The sequence below is a fragment of the Rattus norvegicus genome, chromosome 14 (genome assembly GCF_021556685.1).
Source record: "Rattus norvegicus strain SHRSP/BbbUtx chromosome 14, alternate assembly SHRSP_T2T, whole genome shotgun sequence".
NCBI classification, from domain to species: domain Eukaryota; kingdom Metazoa; phylum Chordata; class Mammalia; order Rodentia; family Muridae; genus Rattus; species Rattus norvegicus.
The window spans coordinates 70,272,860-70,288,543 of record NC_141547.1 but is presented as its reverse complement, the minus strand read 5'-3'; the positions used below and the strand labels follow the sequence as shown (position 1 = coordinate 70,288,543).

The following is a 15,684-nucleotide window of genomic DNA, read 5'->3' as shown; positions in this document are numbered from 1 at the left end:
ACACACTGTCAGTCAACCATGGACTGCAGGTCTATGAAGCAAAATAATTCTTCTGTCCTTTAAATAGTTTCCCTGTGGAATTTTATCACAAAAATACTGACTACTATAGAAAATGTGTGCCACAAGTGAGATCCTGTCTGCCTATTCCTGTCTATATTCTTTAGACTTTCAAACTGGCTTGAGGGAAGAATTTCAAAAGATTTGAAGAAGCCAGCCAAGAGGAAAAACTTAGAAGTTTACAAGCCAACCTTAATGACAAATTCTGGTATGAGTCTAATATGCCAGAATGCTGATAGTAATGTGGAAAGCAGAAACTGTGCTCTGAAATTTCAGATGTGACTGGGACTATACTAAAAGTTAGATTAGGAGTCATCTACATTTCATTCTAATGAATAACTTGTCCAGATTTTGTCTATTTCCCAAGAGTTTGTAGAGGCTAATGTATTAAAGATGAACATTACCCACCTCGGCTCTTCTCCCTTTTCTCTCAGCCAACTTTTACCACCAGCTCCGGCCTCGGCTCACCTTCCAGAGACCCTTCCTTAGAGCTGAGCTACTGAAGAGTTTCTCTCCCACCCTCAACCTGGCAGTACCGCAGCTCCAGGGCAGCCTGGCCAGCCAGCCTCCCTCACAGTTCAGACCTTCCTGAATCCTCCTGTCATGAACCTCTTCCGATTCCTGGGAGACCTCTCCCACCTATCATCTTGTTACTACTCAAAATCTGTAAGTCGTGATCGTGTGCAGGCATTAGAGCCAAGTCCTGTTACTATGGTGTTCACTACCTGATATCTGGACCTGTTCACCAACTACATTTCACTCTACAATACCTGCATAAATGTGGTCTACATAGCTTGTTCCTTTACCATAGTGTGGATGATCTACAGCAAGTTCAAAGCTACTTATGGTGGAAACCATGAACTTTCCAGGTGGAGTTCTTCGTTGTTCCTACTGCTATTTTGACATTCAAAAATAGCATTACTTCACCCCTCTGGAGATTCTATGGACTTTCTCCATGGAGTCAGTGACTATCTTGCCACGGTTGTTCATGGTGAGCAAGTTGGTGAGGCAGAAACCATCACCAGCCATTACCTGTTTGCACTGGGTGTCTATCATACACTCTATCTCTTCAACTGGATCTGGTGTTACCACTTCTAGGGCTTCTTTGACCTCATTGACATCCTTGCTAGCCTGATCCAGACAGTCCTCTATTGCGATTTCTTCTACCTCTATATCACCAAAGTCCTCAAAGGGAAGAAGCTGAACTTGCTGCCATAACCCTGGCCTCACCAGCCTTCTCCGAGGCAGGGCAGGAAGCAGAGAAAAGAAAGGCTGCAGAAGACCAAGAGCTTTCCCATCCAGAGTTGACTTTGTGAAGAGCTCACTTCTCCTGGCTCCCTACCCCTAAAGCTGGGTTTTGGGGTCCATGGAAGACCTCCTCTCCTGGGGAGCTCAGGACCTGAGCTATTTCTAGTCTTTACTCTTTTAGAGAAGAAAAACAAAAAAAAAAATCTTTCCACTATTTGGTTTTTGATTCTGATGACTTTTTTCTCTTCTACATGGCCATGATTTTTCATAAACTGTGTTTTGAGTGTTCTCTGAACCAGGTCTGATGGAAGTTTATCCCCTTCTCCAAGGTTCCACCCTAGCCCCATGGTTGTCAAACACTACATCTGCTAATGTCTGCCTGCCCACCTTGGCTATGACCACAATGCTTCCCTACGAGTTCCTGGATTGGTGGTAAGAAGGAAGAAAGTTAAGGAGGATCTACTAATTTTTCATGAGTTTTCCCCCAGAATTTGTTAGCTTTCATGGGCGGGGGTTGTTATGCTTTTGATAAATAAGGAGAAGCTATGGGTTTAGGCATGGGAAAGAGGTTGGCTGACCCTAACTACACTCTGACAACATGTTTTTGTACTGGCTGATTCTTTGTTCTCTTTAAATAAACCAAGGGAAACTGTCAAAAAAAGAAAGTAAAGGTGATCATTATTCTACAAAGCAACCTAGAGTGCCTGCAATGGCATGGTTATTGTTGGCTTCTTTTAGCCATATTTAGAGTAAAAGTAAGACCTATTAAACTAGGGCAGAAAGATTTGACAAACATGCTGCCTGGGTTAAATAGGAGAGCTTTTAGCGTTTAGTTCAAGGATGGTACAACTGCTGGCCGAGATGAAAGCTACTGAAAAGAAGCCATGTACTTTTATCAAGTCATTAGGAAAGATGATGTAGGAAAAGCTTGGGAATTAGTTGCGCCATCCTTATCAAAGGGTGAAGCATGCAGAAGTGTAAATTCACTTAAAAGATATTACTTTGGGAAGATAATTCTAAGTTTTTCTGCTTCCCCATGTGGTGTTTTGAACAAGAATGGCTTCCATATGCTCATATGCTTGGTCCCTAGCTGATAGAACTGTTAGGAAAGGATTAAGATATGTGGCCTTGTTGGAAGAGGTGTTTCACTGGGGATGGACTTTGAAATCTGTTCAAAAACCCACACCAGCCCCATCCACCTATCTATCTATCTATCTATCTATCTATCTATCTATCTATCTATCATCTCCTGATGTTGGATTAAATGTAAGCTCTCAACTACTGCTCTCAAATCATTCTTGCCAGTCTCCTGCCATACTTTCTGTCATAATGGTCATGGATTCTGGCCCTCCAAAATTGTAAGTAAAACCCAAATTAAATGGTTTCTTTTATAAGTCATGGTATTGCTTCATGTCAACATAAAAGTTCTATGGTATCCCATATTCAAATCTAGCCCCACTGTAGCCATAATCCAAGTAGGCCTGTCTCCTGTTTAAGCTAACAGCAGACCATTGTATCAACCACATGATGCTGCTTTGGCTATCATGCAAAATGAAAACGATATTGAATCATGAAATCTTTCACTCATATTTCCAAAAGAAACCAAGAAATACTAGGCAACTTATCACCGAGCCAAACTTGAAGTCTTTTCAGGATACCTTTGATATGGCAATGTATGAAATTGTAAGTGTGGAGATCAAAGCCATAGTGGAGAGCTTAGGAAGTTAAAGGTGCCAGGAAGATCTGCCAAGGAAAGTTCCAAGCAATGAACAGAAACAGCCCCTGAGAGATACCTGTCAAGGCCATAAGACAGGACTACTCAAGACCTCTACACCTTACATTACATCAGAATATACCTCAGAGACCAGACATGAAGCTTTAGGGATTAAACTTTACCCTGTGGGGTTTTTAATTTCACTTGGAAAAAGATTATTTTTTTCTATTATCTACTCATCCTTTTGGGGATGGAAATATTTATTTTGTGACATTACATGTTGGGAGAATGTTAAATATATAATATTTTGAGTAAAACTTAATATGGTTTTACAAAGTCTCATTGCCAAGAGTTTGACTTGAGTCTCAGAGAAGATTTTGAGCTTACATTTTTGATAAATATTGTAACTTTAAGTCCTTGGAGACTGCTAAATATAGATAATATACTTTACATTGTAAGATGGACATAAACTTTTGGAACAAGAGCAGAATGTTTAAATGGTTTAGATATAAAGTGTCCCTAAACAAATAGGTCTGTGTGTTGAAGATTTAGTCCCAAATGCAATTTTCACATATGAGAGTTGAGGGATATGATGGACTCATGATGGATCTGATCTGATGGATCTGATCTGATGGATCGATTAGATGAATGAACCCACTGAATGGTTGATAACTGACGGAGTTATTGGGAAGTGGTGGAAAATATGGAAGCTGAGGCCTAATTTGAGGAACTGGGGGCTAAGGGTGACTTTTAAGATTGTCTTGAGATGAATTTCCATGAAACACAGAATTTCCAAGGTCGACTTCCTTAAGATAAATTTCAAATAACTATTCAAAATTTTTAGATATATTAAAGGCAGAAATTATTTTTAGCAGTTTCTACCTTGCATAGTAGAAATTCCAAGGAATAAAGCATCTCTTATCTTTACAAATAGTTGTCACGAACCATAAGCTAACATCCTTTCTTGCTAAAAAGTCTCTTGCACACTCTTTAAAACTGAACCTACCACAGTGCTTTATAAATCATTATCTAATAGACTGTTAACACTTCTGGTACTTACTAACACATTTATGTATTTAAAATCTTGGCCTTGTGAATTTTCATATATGTAGATGTTTGTATGTGTAAGTGGTTCTTGAATCAAGCCCCTAAGAATGTTAAGGTCGTGGTTAAATCTAGCTGGTCTTCAACTATTATAGCATTCAGATACAAGTTCTAGGATGCTGTCATAAATGAGAAGATACATTTCTTCCTAAGGTTTAGTAATCCCTTGTATATTTATTCATTCAACCATCGACAGACACTCCTGCAGTTTTCACATCTTGGCTATTGCAACTAATGTTATAATGAATGTAGGAATTCAGATGTCTCTTTAACATATTTATTCAATTTCTTTGGGATATATACTTAGTAGTGAGATCCCAAATGAGATGTTGATTTATGTCTGAACCTACCAATATTCCAAGATCTTATCATATCTTACTAAGAGATGTTTAATAAGATATCAAGCAATTATTTACTTAGTTATTCATGTATTGAAACATTTTGAGCACAGTAAAATTAGGAATAAAGCAAGGAGCAAGAACAGGTCCCAACCTCCTTGAGTTCAGTGGCCAGGGAACAGCAACCTTACAACTGAATACATGAAGACACACTAAGCACATTGTAACACTTGGAGAGATGTACAGACAAGTCTTTATATATTAATAAGATCCCTAAGAAAATGGTATTTAGCTAAAGAAAACCAGATGATGAATGAGGAGGAGGAAATATGTTCTGAGATGGTCAGATAGTATTATCACTTCTGAAATAAGAGGGAAATATTGAACTCTATCAGCACCAGTGAAGAAGCATTGAGTTGACAGGAAAGAATGGAAAGAACACTGGAGGATAAGTACCAAGGCACATGAGCAAGTTCAAGCATTCTGAAGGGAGGGGCAAAAGGAGGGGCATGGAAGGAGAGAAGAGAGGGAAGGAAGAGAGGTTATAGGGAGGAGGGGAGAGAGGGAGAAAGGGACAGAGAAAGGCAGAATGCCGGGGTTCTGAGCCTCACTCTAATGGCAGGAAGAACCCAGAAGGATTGAAATGTGTTTCCTAATGCCACAAGTTACCACTTAAGCTTAACACAACAGAAACGGATTCTTGCTTCTGTAGCAGATGGAAGCCTGAAGCCAACATATCCATGGTGCTGCCTGCCACCGAAAACCTCCAGGGAAGATGCTGCATAGCTGCTTTCAGGTTGCTAGTATTGGCTGCCAAACTTTGCTCATAGACCTATTACTTCATCCTCTGCCTTTGTCAGCATCTAGCCTTCTCATCTGTGCATCTGCCTTACTTCTGTGTCTGCCTCTGCCTCTGCCTCTGCCTCTGCCTCTGCCTCTGCCTCTGCCTCTGCCTCTGCCTCTGCCTCTGCCTCTGCCTCTGCCTCTGCCTCTGCCTCTGCCTCTGCCTCTGCCTCTGCCTCTGCCTCTCCCCCCCTGTCTCTCTCCTCCCTTTCTCACTCTCCTTCCCCCCCCTTCTCTCTCCACCAGTCACAGGATGGACTTAGGGTCCTGATCCAATATGATTCATTTTAATTTGATCACCCATGAAAAAGTCTGTTTTCAAATAAAGTCAAATTCATATGTTCTAGCTGGTCCACAATTCAGGAGGAACACAGCTCAACCCACTACTTTTAGAAAAATTATTTTGAGGAAAAAAAGGGGGGGAGAAATGAAAGAAGGAACAAAGATTAGAAGGATGAAGATTAACTTCTTGTTCATCTTTATTTTGGAACTGTGAAGATTGTCCTGAGGTCCTAGGCATAGCTCTGAGCCAAGAGCTATTTCCAAGAGCTGCTATTCAGTCCTTACTCCAAGGGGTAAAGATCAGAGTGGCGACTTCACCTGTCCATGATGACACAGAAGATCGGGAAGGCTATCAAAGCACCTTTGTCTTCTGCCCGCCTCCCAGGATGGCAGCTGAAGACACCTCAAAGTAGTAAGGAGCCTTCTGTGTGGATTTCTAGAATGTCAGAAAGACTGTGCCGTGGCACCATTCTGGCTCCAAGCACACTTTATATTCCTTATGCAAAGCCAGGGCAAAAGGTGAATGGTTAACACATCATAAAGCAAGGCTGTGTCGCAAGCAGACAGAGTTGGAGGGTTCCCACACGCTGCACTGTGTCCACTTATTCAACACTTATTCAGAAATGTTCTTTTTAAAGATAAAACTAGCAAGACCCATGCTCACACATACATGCCCATACTTAAAGATGCCGGCTTATTTTTAAAGAGACTCTTATCTGAAACATCCAGTCACAGAAATGAATTCTGAGACAAAGAGGGGTCAACTGAGGGAAACAGTTCAGACAGATGGTCGCTGGTGTCGATGGAAGCACAGATAGCCTCCTTCCTTCCCCTCATCCCCTTGTTGCCTCCATCATCCACGTTTGTAAGGGTGTCCTGAAATGTTAAGAAAAGGCGAAACTTAGTATGTCTCACGGAGAAACATGAATCCTGAGGCACAGGCTATGGATTTCACAATGCATGGCCCTGCTGCCACCTCAAAAATCCTATCAGAACACTTAACCCTCAGTCTTCTCTTTTCTATGTCTCTTTTCTGCAATGTTAAAATAGAATTGGAAAGGGGATGGAGGGAGGGAAGGAGGGAAGAAGGGAGAGGGGAAAATGGGGAAAGGAGGCAGGAAGGGAGGCAGAGGGAGGGAGGGAGTGGAAAGAGAAAGAGAGAGAGAGAGAGAGAGAGAGAGAGAGAGAGAGAGAGAGAGAGAGAATGAAATGAACTTGAAATGATGGGAATGATAATCCAAAAATGAAAAAGACAATGGTCCAATTGATTATTTGAATATTTATTACTGGTGAGAAAAAAAAGAAAAAGGAAGGGGAGAAATAACTTTAAATCAGTTCACAAATCATAAACTTGTTCCTGAAAAATAAAAAATGAAACCATGTTTGAAAGCAGTTAATAAGCATTTTTTTTCCGCTAGGAAGTGGGTGCTTTTTGTGCATGGGGAAAACGGCTCAAGGCTTTGCCTCATCTCCTAGAAGCATCCCATATTCTTAGATGTGACGTTGCCTTGGAAACCACCACTTGGTGACCTCGTTATTTCAACCTAATCCTGCTTTGAAATTATAGTTGCTCCACCCTTTTGCCTGGCTAACCTGATAACATAATCATTGTAAATGAGGATGGGAAAAAAACAGCATGCTATGGTCCCTCCGGTGACACTAGACAGGTCTTACCTTATCGTGGAAACAGACGAACAATTAAACGCTATGAATCAAACACCCTAAAAGTAGATTTTCTTATTTTTTTTAATGGTTTGTTATGCTTACTTTTCAAAATGTACTAGTGGATTCAATATAGCAGGGTATTTTTTTTATCACTAAATGAAATGAAAAATTTCCATTTTTGCTTTTGAAAAACTGTCAAAGGTGAGGTACTTAATTAGGCATTTGTTTTTCCCAATAGCCAAATACAAACCAGAATGAGAACATAATTTTTGAATGAATAGACTGACAGTATTTGGGGTTATTTGTCCTACTTACACTCCTCTTACTAAAGCCCCACTAGTCATTGTCATCTTCAGTTCATGTTCCTTTCAGAACAAAGGTGCCTTAGAGACAACATTTAAATTCAGAAACCATCAAGTGTAGATGCAGTTTAATGAAAATGCAACTTACTTATTTATTTCCGTTTAGGTGCATTGAGATCAGTGCTTAGAAAGAAGGGAAATTCTGTTCTCTGTCTCATTCACCACCACCCCCTACTCTAAAGAACTTGTATCTCAGTAACACTTCCGTACTTAATAAATTCAAATGCTGACAGCCCAAATAGCTATGAAATATGATGCTGCCTCAGGCTCCTGGGTGTCCCTCACCTGCTGCAAGCCAGTCACCTAAAAGATGCTCAACTGTGGCACTTGGGAAGATCAAACTCATATATCGCATACAGCCCATCCTCTTGGTAGTAATTGGCCTTGCCCTTCTGCCTGATTGCCATGTACTTCCCTCAATATATAAACGTTGGGTTTTTTTTTTTTTATCTTTATTAACTTGGGTATTTCTTATTTACATTTCGATTGTTATTCCCTTTCCTGGTTTCCGGGCCAACATCCCCCTCCCCATCCCCTTCTATATGGGTGTTCCCCTCCCCATCCTCCCCCCACTACCACCCTCCCTCCAACAATCACATTCACTGGGGGTTCAGTCTTGGCAGGACCCAGGGCTTCCCCTTCCACTGGTGCTCTTACTAGGCTATCCATTGCTACCTATGAGGTTGGAGCCCAGGGTCAGTCCATGTATAGTCTTTAGGTAGTGGCTTAGTCCCTGGAAGCTCTGGTTGCTTGGCATTGTTGTTCATACGGGGTCTCAAGCCCCTTCGAGCTCTTTCAGTCCTTTCTCTGACTCCTTCAACGGGGATCCCATTCTCAGTTCAGTGGTTTAGTGATGGCATTTGCCTATGTATTTGCTGTATTCTGGCTGTGTCTCTCAGGAGAGATCTACATCCGGTTCCTGTCGGCCTGCACTTCTTTGCTTCATTCATCTTGTCTAATTGGGTGGCTGTATATGTATGGGCCACATGTGGGGTAGTCTCTGAATGGGTGTTCCTTCAGCCTCTGTTCTAAACTTTGCCTCCCTATTCCCTGCCAAGGGTATTCTTGTTCCCCTTTTAAAGAAGGAGTGAAGCATTCGCATTTTGGTCATCCTTCTTGAGTTTCATGTGTTCTGTGCATCTAGGGTAGTTCAAGCATTTGGGCTAATATCCACTTACCAATGAGTGCATACCATGTATGTTTTTCTGTGATTGGGTTACCTCACTCAGGATGATATTTTCCAGTTCCAACCATTTGCCTATGAATTTCATGAAGTCATTGTTTTTGATAGCTGAATAATATTCCATTGTGTAGATGTACCACATTTTCTGTATCCATTCCTCTGTTGAAGGGCATCTGGGTTCTTTCCAGCTTCTGGCTATTATAAATAAGGCTGCTATGAACATAGTGGAGCACGTGTCTTTCTTATATGTTGGGGCATCTTTTGGGTATATGCCCAAGAGAGGTATAGCTGGGTCCTCAGGTAGTTCAATGTCCAATTTTCTGAGGAACCTCCAGACTGATTTCCAGAATGGTTGTACCAGTCTGCAATCCGACCAACAATGGAGGAGTGTTCCTCTTTCTCCACATCCTCACCAGCATCTGCTGTCACCTGATTTTGATCTTAGCCATTCTCACTGGTGTGAGGTGAAATCTCAGGGTTGTTTTGATTTGCATTTCCCTTATGACTAAAGATGTTGAACATTTCTTTAGGTGTTTCTCAGCCATTCGGCATTCCTCAGCTGTGAATTCTTTGTTTAGCTCTGAACTCCATTTTTTAATACGGTTATTTGTCTCCCTGCGGTCTAACTTCTTGAGTTCTTTGTATCCAAAATATACAAAAATAAACATTGTTTTAAGACAGACCTCACTTTGTAGCCTTGGCTGGCCTGGATCTTACTGTGCAGACCAGGCTGACCTGGAAGTCACAGAACTCCTTCTGCCTTTGCCATCTTAACGCTGGGATTAAAGTATGCACCACCACACTTGGCCCCAAAATAATATTTGTTGCTGAAAAGTTTAGTGCTGGTCTCAACACTGAGTACCACTGACAGGGAGAGTTGAGCCTCCTATTAAGAGTCATTTTCCAATTAGAAACCTGGACCACACTTGAATGTGAGCAGGGCGTCAGAGCATCCATGCTGACATCCCCTATCCCTGCCAGCAGAGCGATTTCTTCTGCCTCCTTCTTTCATCTACCAGCAGCAGAGTGGATTGCTTAAAAATGTAAGGAAGGACTGAAGCTACTCAAGAAACCTTAGTGCCCCACCAAATTGCCTTTGAGATAGAATTTGAAGGGAGGTGCATTCCAATTAAAGGTATATTCTCCTTTTCAGGGAGGTAAGTAAATAGAAACATTTTACAAAATGGAAGCTCAAGACACAGAACCCAGAGCCATTATAAATTCCACTCACTATGGCCACAAGAAGGTACAGGCTGGGGCCTGAGTGATGGTTCAGCAGTTATAAGCAATGACTGCTCTTCTCCAACCCAGGTTCAGTTTCAAGAACCCACATGGCAGCTCACAACTGTCTGCAACTCCAGCCTCAGGTTATCCAGCACCTTCTTCTGGCCTCTAGGGGCATCGGGCACTCACATGGTACTCGGACATACATGCAGGCAAAACACCCATATATATATAAATGAATTAATAGTTTAAAAAAAGAAGTGTAGGCAGTGGTGATGGTGGTGGTGGTGTTGGTGGTGATGGTGGTGGAGGTAGAGGTGGAGGTGGAGGTGGAGGTGGCAATAATGATGGTGATCACAGCAGCTAACATTAGTGAGTTCTTAGACCACTTTTGGGTATATTTTACAGAGAAGAAACTGAAACACATCCCATGAAGCAACTTACACAGAATCCCAAGGCTCAAATGAACTTGTCTATTCTGTTATTCTATCTGCCCTTTCCCTGTAATCTCAAGATGTGAAGAAAAGGGACAATTGCATGGACCTTGTTAAAAACTCACATCGAAAACTTACTCTGGAAACAAAGTTCTAAGTAGTTCAAACTGTCTGTAGATGTGAGGAACCAAAGAAACATAAATTCTAAAAACAAGTATCTATCGATTCCCAGAACAGAGCTAAGTGTGCTCCTCTGTCCTGCCAGTCTTATCAGATGGGATGTTCTCTGCTTGGCGCTCTTAAATAATATGCATATTGCACGGGCGAGGGGAGTGAAAACTTCCTTGGCAGATAGAAGAAAGTATGCGTAGAACAGGAAAGAAAGCAATAGTTATGAGAATGGTTGTACTCTGAAGATGTGTGATGAATAAAAGACAAGGATCAGGCGGGGAAGTAGCAGAAGTTTGTGAGCATGGGGAACTAATGGTATCATGAAAATAGCAGAGGTGGACGAAAGTCCTGAGATAAATGTGAGGAACTTTAACACAGACAATGGGAGGCCTGAGGGCTCCTGGGCAAGCAAAGCCATGCATTCTGACTGAAAACCTGCTTTTCCTCAACATACATAAGCAGGAATCAATGGGGACCCATAGGAGGCCTCAGGGACAATGATGGTGACAGGGCTGCCTTCAGGTGAAGAACAAAATCTCTGAAGAAGAGGTCTGACGTCACTGGGGCTCATCGCAAATCGCTTCTAGCTCCTCTCTGCAGGTATGGACTTGACAATTACCAAACAGTGGTGCCTTCCCCATCCCCATCTCCTCCTTCCACAGACTCTTCTCCCCTGTGAGAGGTTTCTGTGCCAAAATAAAGTTCCTTGTGGCAAACCTTAATAAAAGCATGCACTGCCAAGAGGCACTGAGAGAGGAGGCTTCACTCATGTATATTTTAGCAAGAAAAATCACAGGAGACTCAGCTGGGGCCACAGCCATATACACAGATGCCACAACCTTACACAGAACAGACTCCTGTCAGAATATGCGCCTGTCCATTTACAGCTATCAGCTCATCCCCCAACCAATGCCAGTTTACAACTGATTCTGACGCTCCTGATACTAATATTGCTGGCTAAGGGCTATAGATTTAGAATAACTTACTGGACCCCCCGACCTTCTCTTTAAGGTGTTCACTCTTTGTAGACTATGGTTCATAGTTCCCACAACATGCGCATTTCAGTTTTGTGATAGCTTATTCCTAAACGGGTGCCATCATTCTTTAGGTATCTTTTGATAAAATCCCACCCCCCCCCAATTCCTCACCTGGTTCCTCCTTCAGCTTGGCTGTCTCTCCCATGTATAGCCTTCTTCTGATGGTCACATGCTGTAGAAATTCCTCCTGGCACTAAGTGCTAAGCCTCTGTTTGCTCTCCAAACATTGTGTTTTCTCCTTGTCTTTACTGCCAGGACTCTTACAATGTGTCCCTCATCCCCTCCACCCCATAGAAACTATGAATGCTATGACAGGAAGGACAAAATAGAGACTCCACAAATTCGTTCATTCATTCATCCATCCATCCATTCATTCATTCACTTGACACATATTTACCAAATAAATATGTTCTGCCCCAGACACTGAAGGGAAGAGCTGAACAAGCCACAAAAAATACAGACCCTCATCTTTCATCCTTTGGAAGACAAAGAAGGTATGTGTGTGTGTGTGTGTGTGTGTGTGTGTGTGTGTGTGTGTGTGTGTGTGTGTGTGTTAAATTAAGTGAATAAAACCAAACAGGATTACAGATTGTTTAAGTGGTGTGACAAAAGCAATATGATACCATAACAGAGGAAAATCTATTAATCCTATTTGGCCTCAATCTTTGGATCCTGGCAAAATATATCACCTGCATCTGGAGCCATGCTCTCTGGCATTGGGCTCTAATGATGGGGATGTCTTAGAAAGCACCATCACTGAGGTCCTGGGGAAATCATAGGTCAGTAGGGGGTGCTGATAATGGAACCAGAGAAGTCAAACACAAGTGATGGGATTCAGACAGACGCTCATGTGAGTCTGGGACGGTGGAAGGAAAAGTAAGAAGTATTTGAAGACTGAAGAAAACTGCTAGAACAACTCTTGGTAAAGGAGACTTGCCACCCTGTGACTCAGAAAATCAACAATCCTGAGACTTCTTGTACTGCCTGGGTTGGAAACTGGCTTCTCCACTTACTAACTATGTGATCTTGGCTACATTCTTCATCTCCCCATGCCTTGGTCCTCATCTGTGAAATGAGAGAAATGTGAGGATTAAGTCATCAAATCATGGGAGGATTAAACCAGTCCACATATATAAATCATTCAAATCAGGAAGAGCACATAATAAGTGACCGTGTTTATGAATCTGCTCCATGAGAAGGAGAGGCAAGGGAGTGTTACAGGAAAAGCAACCGTCTGTACATGAGAAAAAAATGGTGAATGACTCCTAGGTCCTGCTTCAGTGTTCAGCAGCTTTGCCTTTGTCCATGAGTGATGCTAGGGAGAATCCAGTGTTTCCAGAGCTATCCAATAGGTTAGGAGCAAGCCAGGAACAGCAAATGACAGGACCTCCATTCTCTTCAGCATGTTTACAACACTAAGCACCAGGAAGGAAGGCTAGACAAACAGGAAGGATACAAGCCAGCAGGCAACCAGTGCTGAACTATGGAGATGGTAACAAAGGAGGGTTTGTCTGTATTTATAATATGCCAGACATTACACACAGTCTTTTCCATCACTTTCCTGATCAAATTCAACCAAGGGATATGCATTATACTACTTCCTCCAAAGATAAAACTTCTAAGAGGCTCCAGAAAATGCAGAAAGATCAATCAAGAAGCCCCATAAAGGTGCAAAGTTTGAGCTCAGCCCTGAAGGAAGAAAATCATGTTTAACATAAATAGATTTTTAATGTTTTTGCTGGTTTGTGTGATGTATGCATGCATATGAATGCACATTTCATGCAGGTTAACACACATACATACCTGTGCATCCTTGTGCAGGCCATTGGTCTACAGCAGTGTCTTCCTCAATTGCCCTCTGCCTTATATTCTCCTGCCTCTGATAACTGAGTGCTAGGATAGGCTACCTCACCCACCCAGTGTTTACATGGGTACTGGGGATCAGAATTCTGGCCTTCATGCTTTCATAGTAAGCTTGTTACCCACTGAGTCATCTCCCTGGTCTCTATTTAATTAATTTACTAAGCCTACATGCAATGTAATGGATTTTACCATGGAATCTCCATACTTCTGTGTTCTTATTGTTAATCTCATATTCTCCACTCCTCCAACTATGTTCCTCCCTCCTCTAGCTACCCTCTGTCTTCTCCCAGATAACTCCTTCTTCTGATTTCCTATTATATGCATTCTGTTACCTGATTTCTTACCTACCTTAAGTTTTCTCCTCTCCTCTCATAATCTTCTTTTTGGCTCATGCTGTGCAAAAAACATAATGCATATATACGGTCTTAGCCTATCTGAGTCTAGTTTCCTTGACATAAAGATTTCAGACAGTACTCCATTTTCTGCAAATATCATGATTTCATTACTCTTCCTGGTTATATAAAATTCCATTGCATATATGTGCCATACCTTTCTAATTTTGATCAATTTATCAGTTGATGGGAGGCATCTAAGTTAGATCCATGTCCTAGCTGTCATGAGTAGAGCAGCAATAGGCACGGATGCACAGTTATCTCTGTGGTATGTTGACACAGACTTCTTTGAGTATATATCTAAAAGCAATGTAGCTGGGTCACAGGGAAGTTCTATTTTCAGTGTTTAGGGAGCCTCCATGCTGATTTCCATAATGACTATACATTACAAGTTTACATTCTTGCCTGCGGTGAAGAAGGGCTCTTTTCCCACACCTTCACCAGTGTTTGAGGGCTGTTTATGACTGCTATGGATGGGACCTGAAAACACTTGGGATTTGCATTTCGCTGGTGTCCAAGGTGCTAAATGTTTTTTGACCACTGCCTACTCAATTTTCAAAACTGGTCGTTTGGAATAGTGTCTACCCTACTTGTTGACTGGATCATTTTGGTTTGGATGCTTAAGTTTTGCAGTTCCTTATATACCCTATGTATCCCATCTCATGCAAAGTTGGCAAAGATTTCTTTCCTATTCTGTAGGATGTCTCTTCTCTGTCATGATTGTTACCCTTTCCTGTGCAGTTTTTTAATCCCATCTGTCAGTTCTCGGTAGTATTTTAGTGTCCCATACAGAATGTCCTTGCCAGTACCTCCATAGTCTTTCCCCTATGGTTTCTGCTAGCAGTTTCAAAGTCCTTTTATTTTTAGAAATCCATTTTTCCTAGCACTGGGTTAAGAGGTTAAGAGGTCAAAAATTAGGCGTAAGGGCTTGCAGGGACCTCTAGTCTATTTTTCTCCTCTACACGTCTGTTTTTGTGCTGTGTATTCTTGTCATCATGGGTCTGTAAAACAATTTGAGACAGGCACCTCCAAGCAATGCTTTCCACTAAGAATTATTTCATCAATTTATGGTCCTTTGCATCTCCATATATGTTTTAGAGTTGCTTTAGGAATTTTCTAGTTCTGTGGAGAATGCCATCATAGTTTTGATGGCGGTTCCATTTAACCTACATTTTAATATAACAATTACTTTTAATAGCAGGATCATTTTCACAATATTAATTCTGCCGATCCATGACCATGAGTGGTCTTTCCGGTGTCTAGAATCTTCTATACTTTGTTCTTCGGTGTCTTCATGTCTTTGCTGCAGAGGTCTTTCCCTTCCTTAGCTAGATTTATTTCCAGATTTTTGTTGCTTTATCTTCTGAAGCTACTGTGAATGAGTCTCTCCCCCTAAGCAAGTTAATTCTGATGTATAGAAAAGCCAAGGGGTTTCCTATGTTGATTTTGTACAGTGCTACTTTGTTGACCATATCTATCAAGTCTAAGAGTTTTCTGGTGGAGTATTTAGACTCTTCTAAGTATAGAACCACAAGGTTCACAAATAGGGATGGTTTAGGTTCTTCCCTTCTGATTTGCATCTCATATCTTTCTCTTGTCTTACTGCTGAGGCTTAGACCTCAAGTAGTGACAAGAATGAAGAGAGAGGGTATCCTTGTTCTATTCCAATTTTAGAAGAAATGCTTTCAGTTTTCCCTTATTTAGTACAATATTGGCTGTGTGTTTTTCATATATATCCTTTTTATGTCTAGGTACATTCTTTCTATT

General features: G+C 41.5%; 1 pseudogene; it reads left to right on the top strand.

Moving 5' to 3' along the window:
• Positions 1-660: 660 nt before the first annotated feature.
• Positions 661-1,275, top strand: Kdelr1-ps1 (KDEL endoplasmic reticulum protein retention receptor 1, pseudogene 1; annotated as a pseudogene).
• The last annotated feature ends 14,409 nt before the right edge of the window (positions 1,276-15,684 follow it).